Below are 17,285 nucleotides of genomic sequence, written 5' to 3'. Positions count from 1 at the left end.
GCTCCCCATTACTGCGCCTGTCATTGCCACTCAGGGCTCTGCTGGAACGTGACAACTCCACAGCACAAGGTCACTCCCCCAGTCACTCTCTCGCTGCTGCTTGGAGGCAACCATTCTGAGAAATGATTTGTTATGGTAGAATCGGAGGCACATTTGTTAGTTAATTCATTCTGCAAAACTCAAATGAGATGAAAAACAAGCAGAGATCTGACAAATGGCATTTAATTATGTCTGAGCCTAAAATTCATAATACATATTTATGCTGCCCTAAGTCATTCGCAGCCAAGGTCCCTTTTATTCTCATAACTGAGTCCAATTGCTGATATGAGAAGAGGGTGTTAGTGATGGGCTGCTCCATGGTCTTTCATTACGGTGCCTCTTTCTTTTATGCCTTAGCTTCCCACCCCCTGTGCTCACTCCATGCTTACAGAGCAGCACCTCTCTAGTTGTCATTCTTCCACGGCTGGTGTAATAATGCAAAGAAGAGCTTACAGTTCCCATCAGCTTGGTAAAGATTAAAATGGTCTGGTTGCTATCCTTTCCTAGTTTCTAACTTCTCCATTGATTTTCACCTCACATGAGGAAGGGATGTAAGAAGGTGCCAGGCATAAGGAATTGTGCAAGGAATGTCCAGCTGGTGAGCTGGGCTGCAGCCTGCAGGAAGGACTGGCCTTGCTGCTCCCAGGATAACTTCTTTCCTACAGTGGAAGGGCAGCTGCCTCTGCACTAACACAAGCAGCGATGTTAATACAACACAAATAGGAACATCTTGCGCTGATGGTGCAGAGGCTTTAGAGATCATGCCAAGTATAAGCTACCAGAAAGTGGGCACATGTGCCTCATCAGAGCAGAATCTAAGATCTAGAGAAATATTAACAATCACTGCTGTGCATGCATCAACATGCTGAATATCCATTTCTTTGATATCTATGGACTCTGAGTTAGGTGCAAAGGACTGAAATGGCTTTGTCACAATGACATGCTGACATTGCAGATGATGAAGATGTATACTTTTACAATGGCTTGGTGTCTATTATTGTAAAAGCGAGTTATTTTAAAGTCTTTCTGTCGGTATGGCATGGAGTGTCCAGTCAGCATCTTGGTCAATGCATGACTGAAGAGAGGAGCTCATCTCTCCAGCTTCCTGAACCTTTGCTCTCAGCAGAGCCACCTGTGCTGGAAATGCTGCTCATGACCACAAAGTCAGCAAGCAGCTCACCATTCTCTGTAGCAGGCTTCCACGCCAGCCTGACTGACCCTGCTTTGAATCCTTCTCCACCAGAGCTCCAAGCAGCTTCCTCTGATTCCTTGACGGGGAGGACAGAATCTCCCCAGCAGCTCGGGAAGGAGCTGATTTCACAGCTCTGGCTGCCCTGCCATCTCCCCTCTCACTGCTTGAGCCTGAAGAGCATTTTTCCTCCTTCTTGACATCCTCGCCCCACCGAGGCACTGGGGAAAACACCTCCCCTCCCCTCTGTCTTGGCACGTTGCCACCCAAACTCACTAGGCAGCTCCAGTTTTTTTGTTCTCTGGTGGGAAATTTCATTTGACCCTTTCAAGTGGGACAAGAGCAGATATTAGATTTGTTGACGATGAAGTGCTTTTATCTGAATTCAACAAAAGAGGCACGATGAAAAGATTGCAGCTGTTGAGCAAAAGCACTGCACCTATTACAGAGTTCATAAGCATTTACAAGTGGCACACCAGCAAAGGCTCTCCTCACCCCAGCAGACGCTCACCCCTTCTGCAGAAAACTTGTTAATCTTTCCGTCAGCTCTGCGCGCTTTACATACGTTTGGGAAAATGTGGTGCTTGACTCTCTTGCCAGATCTTGCAATGATAGAAATGATATTAGCAGGTGAAAACTACATGGAGGTACTTTATCTTCTTGTAAGTCTTCCAGGGCTTCTTGCTGCAGGATGGGGCAGCAATTTGTAACACTAGAATTTAATTACAACCTGAGTTATCTGAGACCACCGTTGCCCCATTGAACAGACATCTACTTACATTCTCACACTTTACATGATATTATATGCATATAGATAGAAGACAGATTTCACTTAGGAAAAATAAGGACTTTTTGCTTGTTTTCATGCACACAAATGCAATCACATATCTACTAGAACAATATTTTCTAAAAATTAAGGTAGCAAAAGGGAAGGATGACAACAGTTCTGTCAGTGTATGGGATGTTCTAAGGAGATCGAGGAATACACTGGAAAACACAGAATCACAGAATGGCCAGGGTTGGAAGGGACCTCAAAGGATCATGAATCTCCAACCCCCCTGCCACAGGCAGAGCCACCAACCTCTCCATTTAATGCTAGACCAGGCTGCCCAAGGCCCCATCCAATCTGGCCTTCAACAGTCAGTAAGCTTTGCCTCATTCCTACAACTTTTGCATCTTGTAATATTCAGTTCTTCAGACTCGCTCTTTACATCTGTTCTGGCCTCTGACTTTCTTTGTAGGTGCCCTCAATTCTGCCTTGTCTGTACCTTCTTCAGTTCAAGCCGCTACACAAAGAAGTTCTGGAGGTGGTTTCATAGTTATAAGACAGTGAATTTACTAGCAAAAATAAATAAATATATAAAGACCACTCAGCTGCATGGGATGTGGAAAGTCAAAGTCCATGGGCTGCAGCAAAGCCCATCACAGTCAGTGCAAAAATTCCCACAGCACTGAACAGATTTTGGATCTGGCCCATGTGTATTCAGAAGTGACTTCCTACTTCACATACGGTCACAAAGGGAGTCCTTTCAGATTGTTCCTCACCAGGTCCAGCAGATCTACAGCAGAATGGTGGCTGGGTGCCAGCCCAAGTCAGTCCCATGGGCAAGAAACACTCACACACGTAGTCTTGAGGCAACAGGGTTAGGGGTGTCAGCACGTCCCAGCAACTGGCACAGCTGCAGCAGGACAGCAAAACATTTCCAGTTTCCAGTAAGGACTTCCCCAACCTTTCCATATTTTCTGTACTCAGCCCACATACAATTTGGGTCACTCAGTAAGGTGACTGCTCTTGTACTAATGGGAAATGACTTCCTGAGGTCTTGATTCAGTTAACATATGGACTAGTATGAACATTATGAAAATCCAGCCTCCTCTACATAGTGATATCAAGTGTTGAAGTAAATCTATGGGAAGTCCCAGAAGTTTCTCTATTGATCAGATGGTGTCTGCAGAACAACACTGGCCTTCTGCAGAGAGGTGTGGAGCTCCTGTCCGGAGGGAGCATTCCTGGCACCTTTCTAAAGTCCTATGTTTGTTCAAAATGTGAGGATTACACCTGACAAATAGTAATCACTAGGATTCTACTAACAGTAATCACAAAGATTCAGCTAAGAATTTCTTCCCAGCACCATATTTTTCAGTAAAATTGAAAAAAATATATAATTTAGATTCTTATGCTTCCAAGCAAGAGTTTTCTAGTTGGCCTAAAACAGGGAATTTTACATTTCTTATTTACTACCTATAACTTCTGAGCAGCAACAAAAACATGCAGATCAGTTTTTCCTTCTCAGCTGATCCTAGCTCATTTTCAGGAACTGGAAAAATGAAGAACTCCAAGCAAAGGAGGGAAGTCACCCTGTGGGTGCAGTGCCCCACATCCCTGCCCCCAGGATCCCTCACCTCGCTGGCTCCCACAGCTGGAGCTCCTGGGTCAGAAGGAGCTTGCTGCTTGAGGTTCAGAGCATTTCCATGGGCAAGTGGTGTGGTTGGCCAAGCCTGCAGCCAAACCTGAAGTTCCTTCTCTTCTTTCTCTGTCTTTCTTGAAAGTGTCTTCTAAGGGAGAGATCTGTAGCTTGCAGAAAAACCCGGGCTGCAACAACAGGCAGAACCCAGTCAGAGCAACCAGTGGTTGTAGACCCCCTCCTCATCCCAAGTGGCTCTAGCAGTTTCCTTTTACTCTTTGACACTGTTCATGTTATTTACACAGCTGCACCAGTAACTTTTTCTTGCTATGTATTTATTGCCTTCTGTTGTTTTTTTTTTTTTTAATACATATATTAGGTTTTTCTCCCTTTAGATTTTAGAACAGCATTGGTTTATGTTTACTGCCTTCAAAAGGGATTTGCTTGTAATTAGAAACACAAATCCAATAGTACCTCAGCTGAAGTGCCCTGTGCTTATCAGCAGGATGCATGGGCAGGTTCTGAAAGCTGAATCACATCATTTCTACATCCGAAATCACTTTTTAAGATTTTTCTATCATTATGACTATTTCAGAGTTCAGCTGCCTGAAGTTTTATCCCTTCTCATCTGACTATTCCGCTAGCTGACTGTAAAAAAAGTGCAGCTGTACACGTTATAGATGTGTGTGTGACTGCCCAATGGATTTACGTGCCCCAATACCCCCATGGCACACAACCTCAGAGGCTTGCACACACAAACAGCCTGTTAGCTGTAAAACTGCTGGCACGGCTGCTCCGTTTCCATATGCAGCCCCCATGAATATGCATATAAGTTAGGTGCATAGGCGCGCACACTGCTGAAACTGGAGGCCTCGGTGTGAACCTAAAGAAGAAAGGACAAATGCTTTGGAGGAGGGCTTTAGGTCAAATTCAGTGCTAACAGTCAGCAGGCATAAATCTGCTGGGTTGTACTCATGTGCCTTATATCAGCACAACTCATTTTCTTCAATTAAATGGAGGAAAACACGGTGGATTTATAGTTTTATTTTTGCCTTTACATCTTGTGGATGTTTATAATTTTCCTTAGTTTTCCTCTTCTGATTTTAATAGATGAAAAACAGCCCAATGTAGTTTTTTGTCCAAAATTTCCAGGCTCCCAGAATTAATAGAAGGAGAGTTTCTGGATACTAACATGCTTGAGAATCAGGCAACCAAAGACTGTAAACATAGGCTTAGGTGTCTGAATTTAGGCACCTATTTTTTAAAACCTTGGCCTAGAAAATAAAATATCTGAATGTATATAGATAATATAAATCACCAGTCACTTTTATTACATGTATGTTTATATAAAGACCTTAGAACACATTTTTAAAATGTAAACGTTCCTTAGTATGTTTAACTACGTGTCTAAAGAAGATGTAGGACAGAAAGAAAACAAAAGTTTGACAAATGTTTTTGATCAATCCTGAAGAAATCAATAGGAATTCACTCACAGCATGATTTCATTTAACTTTCCATGCTAGGAATAGTAACCTGGCTTTCTGTTAAAGCAAAAGCATTCATACTTCTTAGTGATTTAATTCTCATGTCAACATATATCAGCCAGGCAGAGAATGGCTCGGAGCTGGGGAGGGGAAGGGAAGGAGGAGTGGATGGAAACAGAAATGTTGTGGATGGAGTTGTATGGTTGAGTGACTTTGTTTCACCAAAACTGGTTTCTAATAGAAAATAAGGTTTTCATTGAGGTGTATGTTTGTCTTCCCCTCTAAGGGAGCCAAAAATGTCCACTTCTTAGAGAATGTTTTATTGCTTGTTTGAAAAATATCTAACACCTGAGAACTGGAACAGCTCAACAAAGAAAAGAGAAAGAACACAGAATTGCAACACTGCCCCAGCCAGGTGCCTGTCAGCCACACACACATCCTACAGCTCTGCCACCTCCATCTCACTCTTAACGCCTTTTTTTTTTTTTTTCTTTTTTTTTTTTGCCAAAAAGGGAAACGATTCAGCTAATAACATCTCAGGGAATTTTGTTTAGGAGATATCCATTTAAAAAATTTTCCCCCCTCCCCCTGAAAATTGAACCTAACCAATGAAGAAAACCTCCTCTTCCTCCCCCCGCAGCGAGGTGAAGCTGTTAGCACTGCAGGTTCCTGTGTCAGACTTCTGCTCCCTCAGCATTTCGGAACCTTACACGGTGTATGGAAAGTGATGGAGCATTCCAAGCCAGGAAACATCTGGCTTACAATATTTTCTTCTTGTTTGTCTATGTTTGTGCTCCTGAAAGCGCATGCATTTGGGTCCATGAGTGTGAGTGTGTGCATGTATGTCTCTTCTTATTTATCCTAAATATAAACAGTTTTCTGAAGGGATATTATTTATACTGAGATAAAAGGGACATTTGGCTCAAAACCTGTGTCTGGCACTGAGCACCATAATGGACACAAAAGTGTGCAAACTGTGTTCTACAAACAGTGAGAAAGAGCCCACGCTTGGGTTGGTCCATTACGAGGAAAGCTATGGATGCTGAAAGAGATCCCAGCTTTGCTGCTCCATCGAATCCCTTGTTACATGTAAAGCAGATGTCATTTCTACAATGCCACATGTAGGCTAAGAAACTGTCAGCTAGTGACATCTGAAAGCGACCTAGCTTTGGAATATGCTTTTATCTTGTATACACACAGAACTGTGCAGGAATGCACACATCCTATGCCTTAAACAGGATGATTTACTACGAATTTTTCCATCAGCATCCAGATTTGGCTGACCAGGGAATTCAGACAGAACTGATGAAAAGTGTTTTACTTTTAGGCAAAACTGTTGAGTGAGACTGCAAAAGGCAACACCATAACATCCAGTTTCAATCCAACGAGCTAAAGCAGCTCTGTTGTTATGTTCTGTATTATTTGATATTTTTGTGGGCAAGATCTGAAGCAAAATAGCTGTGTCTGTTTAGCTGCCTGAACAATAGAAAAGTTTACGCAGCTCTTGAGCTGAAATGCTTCTGACAGTTTTCAATTTTAGCTCTTTTGATTTTGTAAGAAATCTGCAAAAATATGATTTTGAAAATCACCAGTTTCATGCTTTATTCCTTTCTCAAAATTAGACTATATTGTCCAACTCGACTTACAGTGTCTGAGGGAATCCTAGAGAAGAGCTGGCAAGAATCAGCGCTGGGCTGTTGCTTGGAAACTGCCTGGGTTTCTGTATTATTGCCTGATGTAATAGTTATATTGCCCACTTGCATCTGTTAACAAGCAATACAAGAGAATCCACAGGTACCAATAAAGAAATAAACCTGGCTTCCATTACTTACCCTGAAAATTCATCAGTGCTTTTTTTCTGGCTTGGCAAGAGCGGGGAAAAGTGTTTTGCTCAGGTGCTAATTAACAAAATAGGAGACGCACTGACTCTAACCGTATCTATTTTATCTAGATTTATTTACTTCGCCCTGGGGGAAATCTGTTGTAAAGAATATAGTGCATTAGTACAATTACAACTTTGTAATGTGGTGGAAAGGTACGAGTTGTGGTTTGTTGGTCGCTTTTTTTCTTTTCTTTTTTCCCCCCTAAGCTATAGCGCATTAATACGACCATTCTTCTAACAATTTTTAAATAAAAGTGGCAGAAATTAATTTATAAAGCGGTAGGACAGGGCACTTCTATTGAGGGCTAGCAGTAGAATCTCAGCAAATCCCAAGTTACAGATGGATGAGCTTACCTTAGTGTGTCAATATTGCCAAATCCAAGGGTGTAAAAAGGAGCAGATGAGATGACAAGAGCACGAGATGGGCTCCTTGTCAGAAAGGAAAATGCTTTACACTTCTGCTGCGTTGTCATGTTCCTACTCCACAGGCACTGTGCTGGAGCATCACAAAAGCTGAGGCTGCTCAGCACAAACAAATGGGGCGATGCTCAGCACAACGCGTGGGGATTTGTGAAGGCAACTCACATTAGTGTTAATGGGAGTTACATGCGTAAATCCCTGCCCTTCAACATGATAATACATAATATACCCCTTAATTTTTAATTCACCAGGGTCTCAATTTTAAAGCATTTTCATATAGTTTGTCCTAATTATAATCGTTTTTAATGACAGCTTAAAAATTTCACATGACTGTCTTATCACACACGGTACTTAATTTCTCAAGTGAACAGTTTCAATGTAGTGTATTCTGGGAATTTTGAGAACTAAAACACTAAGGAAAAAATGACTTTGTATAATCAAATGAGATGGTATTATTCCACTACGTTCTATATACACTGGAATGGATTTTGTAGCAGAAATGCTAAGTCATGGCCTGAACCAGTGATTGAGCACCTGATGAGAAGGCAGGGCCAACCCAGGGGAGCTCAGGTGCATGCAATGTACCTGAGTGATGGAAGGGATGGAGCCAAGATCCACCCCTTCCCAGACCTCATTTAAGGGTTGGCAGTGGAGGTGAGGGTATCTTGTTGGGAATCTCTGCTTACTAGAGCCCTTCCAAAGGTAAGCAGCTTTTTTCCTTCATTTCTGTATTTGTGGCTGCTGCATTTGGGCTTGTTCTCATTTGCTGTAGCTGATGACTTTGCCACCCTGCTGTTATTGTGGTACTTTTTGTCCAATTGTGGCATTACAAGATATGGTTTAGTAGCCGATGGTAGCAATGATAATGGGAGGACAGTTGGACTAGATGATCTTACAGGTCAATCAACCTTGTGATTCTCTGATTCTACCTGTTTTCTCATGCTATTAGTGGCCATTTTGATGAGGGCTCAGCACTAAGATGAGTTTTGGCTTAGAGAATTATCTGCTTAATTTCAATCTTGTGGACCAGGACCCTTTTCCTCCATTCCCACATTTCTCATGGTGAGTACTGATAAAAGTTGGTCTGTGACTTTTGATTAATGGGGACTTTGGGAAGGCTTCAGATAGTGGAGCAATTTTCCTTTTCTATAGGACCTCACAAAGGCCAAATAAACAGCTGAAATGTGACTGGACACCCAACAGCCTTCACACATTGAGTTTGGAGGATAGATGACAAAATTCAGAATGCATCCATGTAACCAGATATGTCCTCATCTCTAATATCTCATCTGGGCAGGTAAAACAGCTGTTACTAAAGTAACTGCAGTCAGCTCTCCTACATTACAGCTAACAGAGGAACACACTGGGTGCACCTACCTGGTGTTACACCAGATCTTGCTCTGTGAGCCCAGCCACTGACTCCTGTTAAGACAGAATTGGACCAACTACTTCTGGAAGTCTCTTTTCAAGCACTTCACTGTTATACAGCCAGAGCTTTAAATTCTTGTATTTTAGTTAGTTGAACTAAGTTCTAGTTAGACTTTTTTGGGCAGAATTGCTTTATGTTGCCTAAACCAAGTACTGTATTTTTAGCCCTTTCAGAAGGAATGGCATAGACACATTATTTTTTTTTTTTCTGTTACTTACAGGTACAGAAAGGGCCATTGTCAGCAAATAAACGATGAAATGTCAGACAATCATTCCAAAACTGGTCTAAGTCACTTAGGAACATAAGTGTTGTTTTCAAGAACAATAGGGATGCTTAGATACTAACACATACCATTTTTAATAATAGATTTTAAGAAGTAATTATTTACCTGAGGAGATTATGTGACTTATAGAATAGCCTCAACAATTATCATTAGTAATTAATAATACTTTAATTATACTTTAAATGTTTCATTTCAATTGTGCTCAAGAAGCCATTTGTTTAGTCATGGGAGAAAATACTCCTGCATGCCTTCAGGAAACTATATATCATTGCAAGTCCTCATTCTAAACAATTTTGGAGTGTTACAGAAAGTAAATAGGACTTGGACTTTAGTCATGAGAGGATTCTTTGCTTATTTATTTTTAATCTGAAATCAAACTTGGCCCTCTGGCTACATTTTGCACATAACTACCTATTTTTTTCTAGTAGTAAGTGAGAAAACCAAACTATCTCCTCAAACACACAGAACTGTTAGACTCTACTGATATGTATACATCCACATTTTATATAACCTTTAATTACTGAACAACCATGACTACAGAGGGGAAATAACTTGCCAAATTAGTAGCCTTCAAACTGTCACTTTTTATAAAGAGTAAATGATAAAAAGAAATGTAGCACTCATTTGTTAGTCATTTTTATGGGTAGTTTTAAACTGTTCTGTATGTAGACTCCAGTTGTTGGTATTGTTTCCACTAAAAGAAAAATAATTTGGCTGCTGCTGCAACATTTTAAGCTTTCACTGTTACTATAAAAACAACCCCCGGGAGATTTTTTTAGTCTCCTTGTATTTCTGGTTTGTAAGGACTTAAGAAGTAAAAGTTTAAAACTGCCTGGTAACAGACAAATCACTTTTAAAAGCCAGCATTGTGCCGGCCTGGGAGAGCTACAGGAAAAGCTACTTTAAGGGGGGGGAGAGGGAAGAAAGAAAATGCAACAGTACAAGAGTTAAGCAAACCTAATTATTTTTTAAACAAATATATGGAGGTCACATTCAACTGTGAATGCATGAGAGGACTTTGCCTACATGTGAATTGTCAGATCCCTGTTGGAATGGGCATCCAAGCAGAGACCGGCTCTGCAAAGCTGCTCCCAGTAGAAAGGCATCTTGGTTGGAGTAATGTGCTCTAGAACAACACCCTTTTCAGAACACATTAAGACTGAAGTTTTCAGCCTGGGATACTGAAACTAGGCCTGTCCTGTGGCAGCACAGGGCTTTGTGTGGCTGCGAGTTTCATGTAAGCTGGAGCTTTCTGGGGTAGGTGTGAGCAAACACAGCTAGAATCTGGTGCTTCTGTACTTCTTGTGAATTGAAGAGGCATACCCATAAAGTGTTGTGTGGAGTCCTCAGAATATTTAAAGACAACAGACATGGTTTTCTCTTGGAGTATGAGAAGAAGGAGATAAAATCCCATGGAGATTAAAGGGATTTGGGTGTTCAGCTCCTACAAACTCCCGGTTCTCTTCCGTAAGCAATGGCTGCATCTTGACAGAACTGATGGTTCTGTTTGGCTGGTTGTTTGCATCTGCTCAGCCTGGAGCCTGGCCTGGGAATTTTGTTACTCCATGAGGAGTTTCCAGGAAAGTTTTCAGCTCTTGGTTCCCAGGTATCTGAGGCTTTGCCACTTCCACTTCCCTCAGCCAGAGAATGCACAGACATGCAACCATTTAGGAAAAAGGCTGGCCAAACCCTTTCAGAATCAAAGCAATATTCATGCTTTGGATTAAAGACCAGAGGAAAGATTTGACAAGCTCCTGCTTTCTCTGTTCTGTGCTGCCAATATTTGATCCTAAGTTATATCCATTAGCCAATACAGAATATCTTAGGTTACCTTTTAGTAAAACTAAAATAAATATCAGTTTTTGATCCTTAGGTAGAATGATGTGAAACTGTTCTTTAGCACATCTTCTTTTTAAGGCTCAAAGACTCAATTTTCAAATTGGTGTGTCTGGAGCCAGGCTACAGGATGTACCTGGATGCATGCAGACAAGCAAGCATCTTCTCATGGCAATTTATTGAGTGCCTGCTGCTGTTCCTTCAGACACTGATTTCATTGCAGACTAAGTCACTTTTGTACAGGCCAAGCACCTCCTTCTGGAATGCAAGGACTTCCTAGGACCTGAGGAAGGTGCAGACCTAGACAGACATTCACACTGGGGAAGTCCTTGGAGGTCTAGCTGCATCCCAGGCATGCAGAACAAGACAGTCAGTGTCAGAGGGCTCACACGACATGACAGATTCCACATCACACTCTCAAATGGCTAAAACAATGCTCCAGCAATTAGCATGTGCGAAGCCATCAGCTATAAATGTCCTAGGAAATAGCATGGATTTTATTATTTTGGGTTAAGTTGTTCCAAATGGCAAAACAGCAGCTATTTGCCTGCCCTCTATTGATGTGCTGTCTTGATCTTTGATCGAGGCTGAAGGGGATACATTTCCACCTTTAATCCTCCAAATTTTCTGATGCTTTCATGTACAAATGTATACAGTAACTTGGCGTTAGCATTCCACAAATATGCAAATTGTCTGTCAGATTGGACAGGCTGCATGCATTTGAAGTTGTGTTGACAGCCTACAGAAAAAAGACATTCTCAGCTCAAACATGAACAAGATGTTTATATCCTTTTTGCCTAAAAACATACATTTTATGTTTTAAGCAGAGATGGGAGCAAACTGCAAAATTTGGATCAAAGACGTCTTTTGCACCCATAAAATTTGGGGATGTCTACATCAGGGGATTTTGATTCAGCTGGCTCTTGGAAGAGGCGATTCAGCTCAGATTTGGCTTACGTTCCAGTCTGCACAAAATACAGAGGGAATTTGCACATGAGCTTCTGTTTCCAAGTAGGTTAACGCATAAAAGAAGCGGCTCAGAAGGTGCTATTATACTCTAGATGCAATGAGCTCTGCAGTTGGTGGTGACAGCAGTTACCTGACAGAGCACCATCTTGACAGTACACAGAAAAGGAAGCTGCAGAGCCGAGCATCTTTCCTAGCCCGGAGAAACAGTGGCAGTGAGAACTAATGGGTGCTGGTTACCCAGGAAGCACAGATAGGGCCTCTTGCAGCTACCTGTTATAGATTAATCATGGGATTTAAGCAACTCTGGCTATCTGCCTCCACAATTCAGGTGCCCAGAAGCTCTCATGTGGGAACTGCTAAGTCCTGCAGATCCTCTAGTGGTATCAGCACATGCAGGTGTTGGAGTGAACACAGATTCACTTGCACTGTAAGCACGTGCCCAGGACCATGCAATCTCATAAAAGCAAGCTGTTATCACCTCAGTTTCAACAAATTCCACAAACCAAGGGGCCTTAAGTGTTTTTTAATGTGTTCTGTCAGCAAGGCTTCAGCCAACTGTCCTCTTTGACTATATATTTCTAAGTACTTTAACCAAAACAGATACGATACACAAATTTAAGTAAATCCTTCCCTTGATTCCATGTCTTGGAGTGGAGTACTGAGTTTCCTCCTACTATTGCTGAGGTAAACTATATGTCTTACATTGGTTCTTGCATATTATCTGTTCTGGTGGAGTATGCCAAACTGTGGCTTGATGTGGAAAGAATGGCTGTTTAATAACCAACTATAGTGAGATCTGTGATTCAAGCAGGAACCTTAGCTAACAGCTGCTTCTTCAAAGCATTATGGCACTGCATCTGGATGTACTGTACAAGGTATAAGATCACAAGCAGAAGGGATCACCTCTGAAAAAATTGCTCTTCTTACAGATGCTTCTTTTTCAGCTCATAAAAAAAAAAAAAAAAAAATTAGTTTCAGTGGCAAAGCTACTCTGAAGACGGTGGGAAATATCCCACATGGCATTAAGGTCCCATGAAACCAGAGAACTTGTGAAGTAATGAGTGTCCTTAGAGTACAAGTTGAAATTCTGTCAATTAAAAATCTTTGCTGCAGCAAGCCACAGATGATTTGAAGAAGTGAAAAGCTGCGAGAGGGAAAAGAAATAACTTTAAATATATTTCATGAAAAACACTCAAGATTTCTTCCCTTCCCTATTAGAAGACAGTGACGGAGAAACATTAGACTTGTGATCATCTTGTTCAGCAGCTAATTTCCATTGGCTGTATAATTTGGGCACTCCTGGGTCACTGCAGCTGCTCAGGTACCAAGTACCAGCAGGTTCTAGTCTTTACTATGCATTTGATACAAACCCTACCCAGGAACTCCCTGATTCATTCTCCATGTGTTTGTACTTGGATTTTCTATGTGGCAGGAAGCTATTCTAGCTGAGGATGTGCTGGCTGCCTTCTGGCACCTGTGCACTGCCCATCCTTTGGGTCACAAGCCAGAGCTGTGTGCTAAACTCTGGCCAAAGATTCCCCACTTCACGTTCCAGTGTGGTGAATGCTGCTGGAAGCCAAACAGACAGAATTTCTGGTGTTAGACCACCAAACACAGAAAAACAAGGTCATTTTTTGAATCTCTCTGGGAGCTATAGAAGCCCTGAGCTAGGGCTCATTCCCAAGTCAGAGTGCCCCAGAACAGCAGGGGAGTTCATGAAACCCAGGTTGGTATTCTGGAATTCAATCTGAAGTTATGCTATCCCCTGTGTAAACAGCCATTTTGGAGGCTTAATTCTTTCAAATGGGTACAGATTGTTTGCCAACAACAACAGCACTGAAAAGATCAGCAGCTTCGGATGGAATACCTTCAAAGAATGTCCTTTGATATCTTCCCAAAAGTAAAGAAAGGACAACTGGTGCCAAAAGAATGGCTCTGTATAGGAATAAGAAAACTACCAATAAAGAGCAATAAGTGTATCAGGAGCCCAGTTTGACAAACAGGAGCATAAATGCTTGAGGGGTAGGACTGCAGAGCTTCTGCACTGCCGATGATTCGTGTGGTCTTCAAGAGACTTGACAGCACGAATTATGCCTTTGCTTACTTCGTAAGAGTAGATAACTCAGCAAGAGCGGAGAAATCATTTGACAGAGGCCAGATTCAGAAGGCAACTGAAATGTCTTTCTTTAAAGATAATCATGTTAGGAATCAAAAGGGGTCTAATGTTAGAGACTTGCCTTTCAAACGCAACAAATGATTATACCTGTCAAGATTTATGGACAGATTTATTTATGTTGACAGAGGGACCACTAATAGTTTGACAAATGAGAAGTCTTGACAGATACAACAGATATGTTCAAGTATATTTCCTCCTGTTTGAAATAGGAAATGAGTGAGTTATGACAAGCCTGTAATGTATATTGATACGTCTATTCCTAGGCTCCATCTACAGAAGTAGATGTATTCTATGGTGCTGGATACTGAGCTGGAAAGCCAGCTATAATCTTAATCATCAGCAACCCTCTATCTTCCTTCACCAAGAAAACATTCAGAACGGCTAATTTAGAGAAAACAGGAAGGAAAGCATTTCCAGCTGGTGCTCTTGGATGGAAAACTTGCCTTCCAAAATAAGGCAAGAATCTGGAGGAAAGAAATAGTAGGCTCTTAGGAAGCTTTATGTTTAACGTAATTGCGAGGCAGGGACTTTCCATGTAAATTCACAGCAAAATGAGTTCTCTTTAGTGTAGAATGTCAGGCCTCGTTGTACCATCAACATTTCTGGTCATCTCCAGCCAAGAAAGCAGATCTATCCCCGGGACTGCTGCAGTCCTACAGCACAAAGCATTTCTGTGCTAAAATCCCATTCAGAAAAGGTATAGAAAAAGCTATTGCCATACATTAGCACCTGATCAAAGGCCAGTGTAATGAATGGAAAGACACCGGCACCTTCAGCAGACTTTGCCTCAGGCGGAGATCTCTTAGGTGTTTTCTCTAAGAGTGTATAACTACTACACCTCCAGCTGTGAAAGGCAGAATAATCCTTAAACGCTGTTTTATCATGCAGCAGCCTTTAAATGCTACTCTCAATCAGTGGACAGCTAGTGACCCCTCATTTAAGCACAACGTTTCCAACCTTCGCTCGGCGTGCTGAGGAAAGATTGGAAAGGAGAATCCTGCTTTGCTGCTCCAAGGGCTGCCATCCTCACCAAGTGGGAGCACGATAAACGTTGATGAAACAGCACTTGGTACAAGACCAGTGTCTGTCCTGTGCTGTCGATTTGGGTGCCAGACCCTCATTTTCAAATAACAATGGGACGAATTATCGTGTCCCCTAAGGCTTTGCAATAAACACAAACAGGCAATTAAACAAACACGTGCTCTGGTCACACAGCAATTAAACAGTTTCCTGATCCCTCAATAAAGGTTGGTCAAGTTTCCTCACGTTAATGCGACTTAACACACTATCAGTTTATCGCATTAAGAACCCATTGTGTCTTTGGCCAATTCAACTCCGTGTGGCTACCCTCCCCAGAAATCCCCTCAGGAAGGGGAAGATAGGTGGCACTTTTGAACTAAGCGTATGTCTAACATCAAAATGCATTTAGCTGAAGCACAATGGGTCATGTTGCTTGTGCAAAAACCTTTTGGTGTTTCAAAACACCATTAGAGGGCATCAAGGGAGGACTGGCGTTCTGAAAAAGAATGAACCTTGACAGGCTAAACTAACTATTACTCTTTCACCAGCACACTCTCTTCCCTGGGAAGATCCAGAAGGTCTATTAATTATTTTGGATGTGCTTGTGGAAGTCATCTGAGCTGGCAATTGCCAACTGCATCACTCCGTGACATTCCACGGGCCGACAGTGCCATCTCTTTCATATAAATCTGTTAAATTACTAATATACTGAAGTATCTCAGCTTAAAAACCCTCTTGCTCTCCTTTATCAATTTTGCATCTGGTTTTCACTGAAGTTGAAAAACAAAGCAGGCTCCAAACACCTCCTTGCCAGTCATTTTGTGCATGCTGTTCTTTGTTAAAAAAAATTCTGCTCTGTAATTACAGACAGCCATGGGAGTGGTTAATCTTTTAAAGCAACATTATGAATTATAATACCAAGTGTATACTTCACTGTGGTAATCCTGCAGTAATGCAAGCAATATTAGCATGTTCTGGGAGGCAGACTACTGCCTGGGGACCAGGGATGCTTGCAGGAGAAGAAAAGAGGAAGATTTTGCAGCAATGAAAATGATGTTATTTAGTCCCACAAGCTAAAAACAAACTAAATATTTATGATAAAAGAAAAGAATAAAAAGGATTATGTTGCCATTCACTGCGGAATAAAATATTACCTAATCTAAACATTTACATAAATAACAGAAGGATAATGCATGCTGAATTTAGTTGGATCAAAGAGGAGGAAATTAACTGTAACTACACTGTCACTGCATGCAGCGGTGGATGCTTTTGGGACCGGGCACCTCCTCCTCTTCAAGTGTGACAGAGCCTGACACAGGAGGACCCTGACAGCATTTGGCATACAGGTCGGAAGAACTGTAAGATATGTTCATGTGGTGAAAAAGCATCCATCTCCATCTACAGAGATCCTTCCCTGGTAGATCTTTACACTACCCAAGGTGGAAAAATAATGGCATTAGCTGGTGGCATTAGCAGACTCTTCAGGGTTGTCCCAGAAGGAGATGGAGGGAGCTGAGATGGGACGTAGGGACCTGAATTTCACCCAGGCATATTGCTGCCCAGCTCACAATGGCAGTTGCTTCTTCTTTTTTTTTTTTTTTTTTTTTTAACCTTCAGGGCACTGAGGGCCTCAAGTTTGACTTCAGCTTGCTCCAAACACCTCATTTGGCCAGTGCTGTAGGGTCAGCTCCTGCTCCCCAGTTGCACAACCTGACAGGCAGAAGCCAGACAGCACTACACTGCTCCACATGCTTCAGGCTGCCCTCTAGACAGAAGATCTGGGTTCACATGCTGCCTGCTCGTAGCTGCTAAAGCATTTTTCCCCCCTCAATAATGGCAGTTCAGTAAATCTTGCTTGCCAATTCAACGAGTCAGGCAGGGGCCTTGCTGTAGATCAAATTCCACTGAAGCAAAGGGTTTCAGGGCAAATTTTTGCAAGCAGAGAATTCTTTGCAAGATCCTGGCCAAATTGCTTAAGAGACAGGTCAAAGCCATATCTTTCTTCAGCTGAAACACAGTTCTGTGTAAAATGTTCCTCATTTAAGGCCAAAGCAGACTTCACCAGTTATACTAAATTTCCATTTGGATGCCCCAACTTAGGAACACAAAGCAACATACACAAGTGAATAAAATAAAAAAAAAATCAGCTATAA

At 41.9% G+C, this 17,285-nt stretch overlaps 2 long non-coding RNA genes across 2 annotated transcripts in view; one reads left to right on the top strand and one right to left on the bottom strand.

The window, feature by feature from the left end:
- The window catches only part of LOC149916463 (uncharacterized), a 45,316-nt gene that overhangs the window by 16,082 nt on the left and 11,949 nt on the right, over nucleotides 1-17,285 (bottom strand). The window lies entirely within an intron of this gene.
- Nucleotides 7,868-9,254, top strand: LOC116239409 (uncharacterized). Its single transcript, XR_004169117.2, has 4 exons — nucleotides 7,868-8,121; nucleotides 8,369-8,481; nucleotides 8,572-8,716; nucleotides 9,069-9,254. It is a non-coding gene; the product is annotated as an uncharacterized LOC116239409 (long non-coding RNA).

This window comes from Phasianus colchicus, chromosome 11 (genome assembly GCF_987193195.1).
Source record: "Phasianus colchicus chromosome 11, bPhaCol1.hap1.1, whole genome shotgun sequence".
Lineage (NCBI taxonomy): Eukaryota > Metazoa > Chordata > Aves > Galliformes > Phasianidae > Phasianus > Phasianus colchicus.
This window is presented reverse-complemented; position numbering and strand designations above follow the sequence as displayed.